Raw genomic sequence first — 9,142 nt, 5'->3', positions numbered from 1 at the left:
TGCTTCCCAGTTTCTTATCTGTGTTTCTGTATTTCCCGGCATTTCTACAGGGTAATGTTTGTGGTCACACTGTGACCAGAAGAAATGGAGTGGTCTCAAGTGCACTGCTGTTCCTTCCAGAGGGACAGCCACAGAGCCACAGGTATAAGCCTCTGCAGTGCTACCTGTTGAGGGCCCCCACCTTGGCCAGCGGGGCTTTGGGACAGCAGGACCTGCAGGAGTGAGGAGGGGCGTCTGGATAGGAGGCTGGGCGGGCGGAGACCCCCGCCAGTCCCCTATGGCCCCTCTAGGTGTCAGCCCTTCCGCGTGGTGGGGCAGGGACACTTGGAATCCAGGGATTGGTCCACAAGGTCAGAAGCCAGGACCTCCTTCCCCAGGCAAGAGCCCAGACAGGGCCCCAGGCGCCATGTAGGCCACTGGGCCAGATGCGCCCACCCCGGTCATCCCAATCTCACATCCCCTCTCGGCCTCTTTAATTTGCTTTCTGTGGAAAATAAGCTGAAGGAGGCAGCAGAGACCTCATTTAGGAAAAGAGCAGGCCTGAGCATTCCGGCCTTGCAGCCTTCCGGGAGGAGGGAGGAGAGGCGGGAGGCAGAGGCGGAAGAAGAGGCTGAGCCGGGAGGAGGGGGAGGTTCCTGGTTCCTGGCTCTTCCCTCCACCCGGCCCAGCTCGGCTTCCCCATTATTAGTCGCCCATCTGGGGGGAGGTGTCCAGTGTTCCTGGGGGCCCAAGGTGCCTTGTGCTGAGCCCCCAGGCCAGGCACCCACCTGATGCTTACAGAGGGACACAGGACAAGGGGCAGGGTCGGGGGATGGGGTGCTTTCCAGTTTCTTCTTTCGTTTTATTGGATTGAAGCCAGGGGTGCTTCAGCGCTGAGCCACACCCCCAGCCCTTTTTATTTATATGTAGACACAGGGTCTGGCTGAGTTGCTGAGGCTGGCTTTGAACTCACCATCCTCCTGCCTCAGCCTCCAGAGCCGCTGAGATTACAGGCCTGTGCCACTGTGCCCGGCTGGCTTTCGGGTTCCTTCTCAGCGGGGACGGGTGGGGCCTCCTGCCTCCCGGGTGGGCGTGATGGTTCAGAACAACACGACTGCCTTTCCAGGTCCAGGGCTCTGAAAGAGCAGCCGCGTCAGGGGTTCAGGGAACCTGGTGAGAGATGCAGAGGGCTCACGTGCCTGTGCCCTGCGTCTGGCTTCCTGGATCAAGTGCCAGACGGCCAGAGATGCTTCCGAGCCGAGTGCAGACCACAGCAGCTCTTTCTATGGCCCTGCTCTGGGCATGGCCTCAGCACCATTATGCAGTTGGGGACACTGAGGCTCCAGAGCAGGCCTTGCCCAGAGCCCCACAGTGGTGGGCAGGGCTCTACTGGCCTCCTGAGGGGACACTCCCCAGGGGCTCTCCCCCAATCTGTGGGCCCTTGGCTGCCCTGGCTGTGTGCCAGTGTCAGGGCTGCTGTCCCCAAGCGCTAAGGGCCCCTCTGGTCTGGGGAGGCACAGTCAGAGGAGGTCCCAGGAGAGGGGCCCTGCGTGGCCCTGCTCGTCCAAGCTTATTCCCCCAGATTCTCTAGGCTCTGGTGACACCTGCTGGCCACACAGCCCGTCACCATGGCAACTGTGCCTGGGCTTCCCAGGTCTCCCAGCAAGGTTTGAATGGGGTGGGGTCTCCCAGGTGGACTGACGGGGGTTCGGGGGTTCGGAGCCAGAGCGGTCCAGGCCTCTCCCAGAAGCCCGCCCTCTCCCTCCTCCTGTGTCACCCCAGAACCAGGCAGGGGCCTCCCCCCAGTGCACATCCCAGGCCCTCCGTTCCTCCCACCCCCAGGCCTCCCGGGTCCCTGCCTCAGTGACAGTGACCCCACCCCGCCACCCTTTGGGCTTGCAGACCAGAGCCAGGGAGGGTCCCAGGTCCCGTCCTCCTAAGCACCTCTGTGTCCGCTTGGCTCCACCTCTTCAGCTACCCACTGACCCCAGCCTCTGCCTCGCACCTGGGCAGCTGTCCCGGGGCCACGTCACATCCACCCCTGTGTGCGCCCCACCAGGGGAGGTCCAGACCCCCACGGATCTGCACACGCTCAGCCCACCCGGAGCACTCTTCCCGCTCCCACTGTCTTGCGAACATCCACTTAGCAAAACCCTCCAGAACATTCTGCTGGCTGTGACCGCCCTGAGCCCTGCTGCCATTGCCTGGGGACTGTCCCACCGCTGCCAGCGCTGTCATGATGGGGAGCCACCTCCCGCCCCTTCTCCAGGCCTCAGGACCTCCCAGCAGGGGGACCCCAGCCCACCGCTGCTCCCAGGGCCTCCAGGGAGAGGCAGGGTGGACTCTTTCCCTGCCCAGGCCCAGCAGAGGCAAATGCTGCTGGATGACCCGGGCTCCTCAAGTCTGTCCTGGTCACTCCTGGTCCCAGGTGCCCTGCCCGGCGCAGCCAGGACCCACCGTCCTCGGGGCTCTGAGTCAAACCTGTGACAGAGTGAGGGAGGGGAGCGGGAGGGGATCCTCAGTGGCAGGGGGCTGATCCCAGGCATCAGGCCACCACCTCCATTGATCTCTTGGGAAGGGGTAGAGCTCAGGAGCCAGAGCCCTGGTTCTGCCCGGCTGGACCCCGGGTAGCGCCTGCTCCCAGGCCTCACCCTGCCCGACTGCCCTGCACTGCCTGGGTTCACTGCACTCCGACAGCTGGGCGATGTCTAGCCAGCTGTGGTGGCAAAGCAGGGTGACCAGCCCTTCCTCTGACATCCGCGTGCCCTGGGCATGGTTCAGTGCTGCCGGGGGCTGGTCCAGTGCCTGTCCCCGGCCCTCCACCCAGCAGCCTGGGGTCAGCCCTGTGCCAGGGCCTGGAATCTCCCCAGTAGAGCCCCAAACCTCAGTTGCCCACCAAAGAGACTGGCCCCACAGAGGACAATGGGGTGGGGCCTGCCCGCCACTCCCTGCGCTCCCCGTGCCGGGCATGGTACGAATTGCTGTGTCCACCCACCCAACCCACCCACAGAGGGGAGTCTGACCAAGTGCAGGCACAGCCAGGTGAACAGTGGCCACACATCAGGCTGGGAGGGGCTTGGGGACAGGACAGCAGCCCGCCCGCCCTGCCAGGCCTTGCTAGGCCGGGCCCCGCCATGGGGCGACAGCCCAGGTTCTTGTACTCTTATTTCCCTCTGCACTTCTCCCTCTGTCCCCGCCTACCTCTCTCTTTGTTTTTGTCTCTGCCTCTGTCTGTGTGTCTGTCTGTCTCTCCACTACTGCAGGTCTCTGCTGAGAAGAGGGACAAGAGCCCGTGCAGCTGGCCTCTGGCAAGGTGGGGCTGCCTCACCCAGCAGAGGCCCCAGCTCCCTGCGGGGACAGCCCAGCACAGGGCCTGGTGGGACTCAGCGGCTCCCCCGCCTGGCCTGGGGTGCTGTGTGCCTGCTCAGGGAGCCCCTCTGGCCACAGGCCCTGGCGGGTCCTAAGCCCCTGACCAACGCAAAGCCAGTCCTGCAGCTGGGCTCTGCCTTGGCCATCGAGGAACTGACCCTGTCCCTGCCCCAGGCCACAAAGCGACCTCCAGGCTCTGCCCAGTCTGGATGGGCAAGGTCGACCTTAGTTCCCTGGATTGCATAGCAATCAGGGAACAGTGCCCGTCCCCAGCCCTCCACCCAGCAGCCTGGGGTCAGCCCTGTGCCCCAGGACACAGGAGCCCTCCCGGCATCATCCTGTGAGGGGTGGGATCCAGCCCTGGCCTCCCCACTCCATCGCCCCAGACCTCCGGCTTCCCTGCACTGGACACAGCAGCCCAGCCCCCACAGGCCATGTGCTGCTTCTCTTCTGGAACATCCACCCCTGTCAAGGGGCCTGCACGGCCCCATGAACTGGGCAGTTCCCACGGAGACACTGCAGAGAAGGACCACATGCAGCTTTTGACACACTTGAGAGAAAAGCTTGAGGTTTTGAGTATTGAAAACAAAGTCATTTTTTTCTTTTTCTTTCCTTCCTTCCTTCCTCCTTCTTCCTTCCCTTCCCTTCCCCCTTCCCTTCCCTTCCTTCTTGTACTGGGGATTAAACCCAGAGGCACTTTACCCAGAACCACATCCCATAACCCCAGCACTTTTTATTATTTTATTTTGAGACCAGATCTCACTAAATTGCTTAGAGTCTCCTAAATTGCTGAGACTGGCTCAAACTTGTGATCCTCCTGCTTCAGCCTCCTGACTCACTGGGATTATAGGCATGCACCACCATGCTTAGCTTGAAAACAAAATCTTGAAGCATCAGAGATACATATGGAAGGGCTGGGGTTGTGGCTCAGTGATAGAGCACTTGCTTAGCACATGTGAGGCATTGGGTTTGGTCCTCAGCACCCACCACATAAAAATAAATAAAATAAAGGTATTGTATCTATTTACAACTAAAAATATATTTTTAAAAAGAAAAGAAATATATATGGAAGATGCTTTATGATTAATTACTTCTGCTTCACACAAGACTAAAATCCTCTTCACTGTCGATGAATGGGATAAATGAGAGGCAGCCCAACCACACAGTGGAATACTATTCAGTCCTGACACTTGCTCCCACAGGATGAGGCTTGGGAACATGAGCTAAGTGAAATGAACCAGTCCCAAAGGACAATTACTGCAGAATTTCATTTTATGAGATCCCCAGAGCATGGTGGGAGCCGAGGGCGGGAGAGAAGACAGGAGTCCATGTCCTATGAAGACAGAGCTCTCGTTTGGAAAAATGAAAGAGTTTTGTGGATCTAGTGGAGATGTTTGCACAATGTAAATGTGCTTCATGCCACCAAACTGTCCACCCAAACCAGTTTAAACTGATGAAATTCACGTGGTGTGTAATTTTTCCAAAATTTTTTTAAAAACATTAAAATCCTGGAGACTGAGGTTGGGGAAAGAGGCTGAAGAAAAGACACAGAATGAGACCCTAGCACAGGGAGGGTCCTTCCCTATAAAAATCCCTAGGTCCTTCCTATAAAAACCCCATTTATGGGGAAGGGACGACAGAGCCCTGGCTGGTCTGGCAGTCTGACCACAACAGCATGTGCCCATGATTTCCTGGGGCAGCCTCAGGAGCTCCCTGACCAGCGACTCGGGACAGGTGAACGTGGCCAGGCGGGTTCCCCTGTAACATCATGCTTTGGGCCCCGAGTGTGGTTTGGGGAACTGGTACCCACTCTCCTCCTTTTATGACGGAGGAGAGAGCCGAGGAAATCACCTCTGGGTGCCCCATGGCTTCTAGAAGGTGGACCCATCCAGGCAGGCCCTGCACGAAGGACTTTGCTGCTGTTCACGCCTCTGCCGCACATCTGTTGAGGTGCCAACTTCCCAGGATGAGAAGGCCCCACCGAGGAGGAGATAAACAGTATCTGTACGTCCCTGGGCGGTGACGTGTGTCCACATTTCCTCCAGCTTGGAGACCGTGAGAGCAGGAGGCGCAGAAGGCTCTTCTGGAAGTCTGCACCCTCCTGTCAGGGCCAATGGGGTGGCACTGTCCAGCCATCAGCCAATCACGATGGTCTCACAGCGGCAGGCCGGCTGGGTGGCCGCCCTGCTCCTCTCTAATCTGCGGTGGACTTGGGGGCCAGGGATCCTCTTAAGCCAGGCACCTGCTCAGGGGTTAGTGCTGTTAATCCGCAGATCCACTTAGCCGCTGCTCCGGGGCATGCACACACTCGGCACCTCACCTCACGGGGCCTCTCCTGTGGGACAGCAAGAGCACCTACTGTGTGCTGAGCTCCTACTTCCAGCTGAGGGCCTACTGCCCGTTTCCATGTACTTCCTGGCCCAGCTGATGTCTCTTTCCAGCCCTCTGTGGAGATGCTGCATCCCACTTCACTGAGGGGAAAGCTGAGGGCTGAGAAAAGGGACATCTTGAGCAGGGTCTCCAGGCCAGAGTCTCATGTGCCCCAAGCTAGGCGTCCAATTCTAGCTAGCTAGCAGAAAAAAAAATTTTTTTTTTTGTACCAGGGATTGAACCCAGGGGTGCTTAACCACTGAGCCACATCCCCAGCCCTTTTTTAGATTTTATTTAGAGACAGGGTCTCAGCAAGTTGCTCAGGGCCTCACTAAATTGCTGAGGCTGGCTTTGAACTCACGATCCTCCTGCCTCAGCCTCCTGAGCTGCTGGGATCGCAGGCGTGATTGGCCGCCCTGGCCTTGAGCTAGTTTTTCTGTATCTACTACCAAACATCCTGACACAGGAGGCAGAGCAGGTACCTGCAGACTCCATGCAGCAAGGAGGCCACCTCAGAAGCCAGACAGAACAGTGCCCAAGGTGGCAGTAAGCCAGGGAATGACTTCCCAGTGTCAGAAGACTCAAGTTATTTTAAAAAGCAACAGATGGTCTGAGAAATGCAGCGTTTGGTCACACTGCCCTGGGCTGGGCGTGGTCACCGCGGGGAGGTGGCTGTCCCGGGGTCAGGGTCCAAGCCTTTGGGCTGGCTCAGTCTCCAGGCCACATCCTGGAGGAATGACATCCCAGCTCCACGCCTGGCTGGCCCTGGCCTGCCCGTGGAGGAGAAGTGCTCCCTCCCCTGCAGAGCCTCTCCAGTCGCTCCCCAGCCTGCTGCTGGCTCTGGCCGCTAAGCCGCGCTGGAAAATCGCCCACATGTTAAAAGAGATTTCTTTCCAACAGTTGCTGTCGCTCCGGCGGATTCGAGCCTTATCTTCCTCTTCCAGAGCGAGTGTCGTTCATTGCACTTCCTAAAATTAAACACACACACACACACACACACACACACACACACACACACACACCCCTAAACCACAAACTGAAAACAGGTGGGGCCGGTTCAGGATTTGGCTGGAGTTTGGGAGCTGATAAGCAGCAGCCAGTTGCCTGGGCAACCCAGCAGGGAGAAGGGCTCAGTGCTTCTGGGGTGCCCCTGTTGCTCTCCAAAGAAAGCCCCCCAAAGATTTTCTCCTTCTAGAGGGGCTTCTCACAAGTATCGGGGTGCTGAGAGGAGCTTGTCTGTGCAAAAATGCTAAAACCATCTTAACAGAGCAGAAAAGGCCATGCTGACCGGTGTGTGTGTGTGCACGTGTGTGTGCGCGTGCACGCACGCGCACGTGCTGGGGATTGAACCCAGGGATGCTTTGCCCCTGAGCTGCATCCCCTGCCCTTTTTACTTTTTATTTTTGAGACAGGGTCTTGTTCATTTGCTGAGGTTGGCCTCAAACTTGTGATCCTCCTACCTCAGCCTCCCATGTTGCTGGGATTACAGGTGTGCACCACTGCACCCAGTTAGAAGGGTCATCCCATGTCCCTGTGAGCTTTGGGGACTCAGCCTTATGTAGTAGCCACTGTCTGGACATAATCACCAAAGCAGAGGGGAAGAGAGGCCTGGAGGATATCATACTAGCAATGCAGTGTCCAGTCCAGAAGTGATGCAGGTCGTGTCCACTCCCAGCATTAGCTCACCAGAACTGGCCACCTGGCCCAGTCCACCCACCCACTGTGGCCACCATGGCTCTTCACTACTTTATGGCCTTCCCAGGGCACCAGCCTGCAGCCTGGTGCCAGAGTGAGCCCTGTAAGGTGGGTGTGGGGAGGGTTGGGATGTCCACCTGTTTATATTCAGAGGCCACGCCTCCTGCTCCCAGGCATGCAGGTGAGCTCGCTCGTGCACATACGTGCACACAGGCACACACACACTCTCACAGGTTCACACACATGTGTGCTTTCCTCCAGAGCTGGGGTGTGAGGACAGGTTCTACTGTCCCCTCTCTTACTCCTTGGTCCATCAAAAGGTGTCACTTTGACTGGAGAGGGTCCCTGGTGCTGCCACCAGCAATGATCACTGTGCGGGGCTGGTGTCGGATTCGAGCTCCATCTCTACAGCCTGGAGCCCTGAGCACCACAGCCTCCCTGCCTTCTGTCTGTGCCCTTGGGCGAGGCCTGGCAGGCGAGGCTGCCTCAGGGACCACAGACAGGGGACGGTCCTGCTGGGATCCACAGCCTCAGCCCCTGCTGTCCTGGCTCCCGTGGGGGCACAGAGGCTGCAGGAGACCTGCAGGCCCTTCGCCTCCCCAAGGGTCCTGCACACCTGGTCCAGCCGCCCATGGCCCGTCAGGCCTCAGACATCTCAGGCACCCACGTGGGAGTGCATCCCAGAATCTTCAGCCCACGCGGAGCCCGAGGGTTGTGGAGACCGTCCCTCGTGGGGGAGATCCTGGGCTGTGAGCAGTCAGGATCCAGCAGCCCTCTCCACCAGAGCGCAGTCCCCGAGCTGTTCCCAGGGTGGGCGTGGTAGTCATCCTCGCTCCCCGGACTCGGCCTCCAGGGTGGAGGGCCTGCAGACCCCAGGGGTGAGTCCAGGACCCTGAAGTCAGCCCTGCCGCCTGGAGCCCCCTGCATCTGAAAAGTGGGGGCCATGTGTATCCCTGCAGGCCTGTCGTGAGCCTAGGGAGGCTGGGCCTGGTGTCTGTCCCTGCTCCGTGCTGCTCAGTCCCCTGGTGCCTGTTCCCACTCAGAGCTCTACCCCCACGGGCTTTAGTCTCCCAGAGACCCCATGGCCTGCCAAGAGCAGGTGACCACTGCCTGGGCAGGGCTGGGCCCACGAGCTGAACAGGGAGGTGGGAGCCAACGGGGTGAGGACCAGGGTGCTGAGGAGCCAAACAGCTGGTCCCCAGCCACACAGTCCCCAGAGTTTGCCTGGCAGCCCTGGGGCTCCAGCCTGCAGTGGACAGGGGGCCTCCTGAGCAGACAGGGCAGGGCCAGGACCCTGAGAGCGTCTGCCACCCAGGCTCCTCTGACCTCCACCATTCCTCGGACCCTGTGGCCCTTAGGGACGGATGAGGGAAGCTGCTGTCCAGGGCTCTGTCCCGAGTCCAGACTCTTTGGGGGTCACTGTTGGGAACCTGGAACACAGAGCAGGTCGAATTCTGAGCCTGCGGTTACCACTCTCCCTGGCCCCCAAGTGCTGATGGGTGGGATCCTCCAGTGCCAGGCAGTGTGCCCAGCACCAGGGACAGTGCAGATCCTGCCCACACTCTGGAGGAGGGACGCAGAGAAAAGGCAGAGGCTTCAGTCCCTGAGAAGGGCTGGTAGGGAGGCTGGCAGGGTGGCCTGGCAGCAGGAGGGCGTGTTTGAACCTCGCAGAGGTCTGAGTCAGGAAGTGACCAGGGGCAGGACCGAGAAGGTGGGATTTTATTCTAAG

At 59.3% G+C, this 9,142-nt stretch overlaps 1 long non-coding RNA gene across 1 annotated transcript; it reads left to right on the top strand.

Annotated features, from left to right (window-relative positions):
• The first annotated feature begins 11 nt into the window (after nucleotides 1–11).
• Nucleotides 12–4,867, top strand: LOC306649791. The gene is made up of 2 exons (XR_013760714.1): nucleotides 12–142; nucleotides 4,551–4,867. It is a non-coding gene; the product is annotated as an uncharacterized lncRNA (long non-coding RNA).
• The last annotated feature ends 4,275 nt before the right edge of the window (nucleotides 4,868–9,142 follow it).

The sequence above is a fragment of the Sciurus vulgaris genome (genome assembly GCF_902686455.1).
Source record: "Sciurus vulgaris genome assembly, chromosome: 18".
Classification (NCBI taxonomy): domain Eukaryota; kingdom Metazoa; phylum Chordata; class Mammalia; order Rodentia; family Sciuridae; genus Sciurus; species Sciurus vulgaris.
Note: the sequence above shows the minus strand (reverse complement) of the source record. Positions and strands in the feature narration are given on the sequence as shown.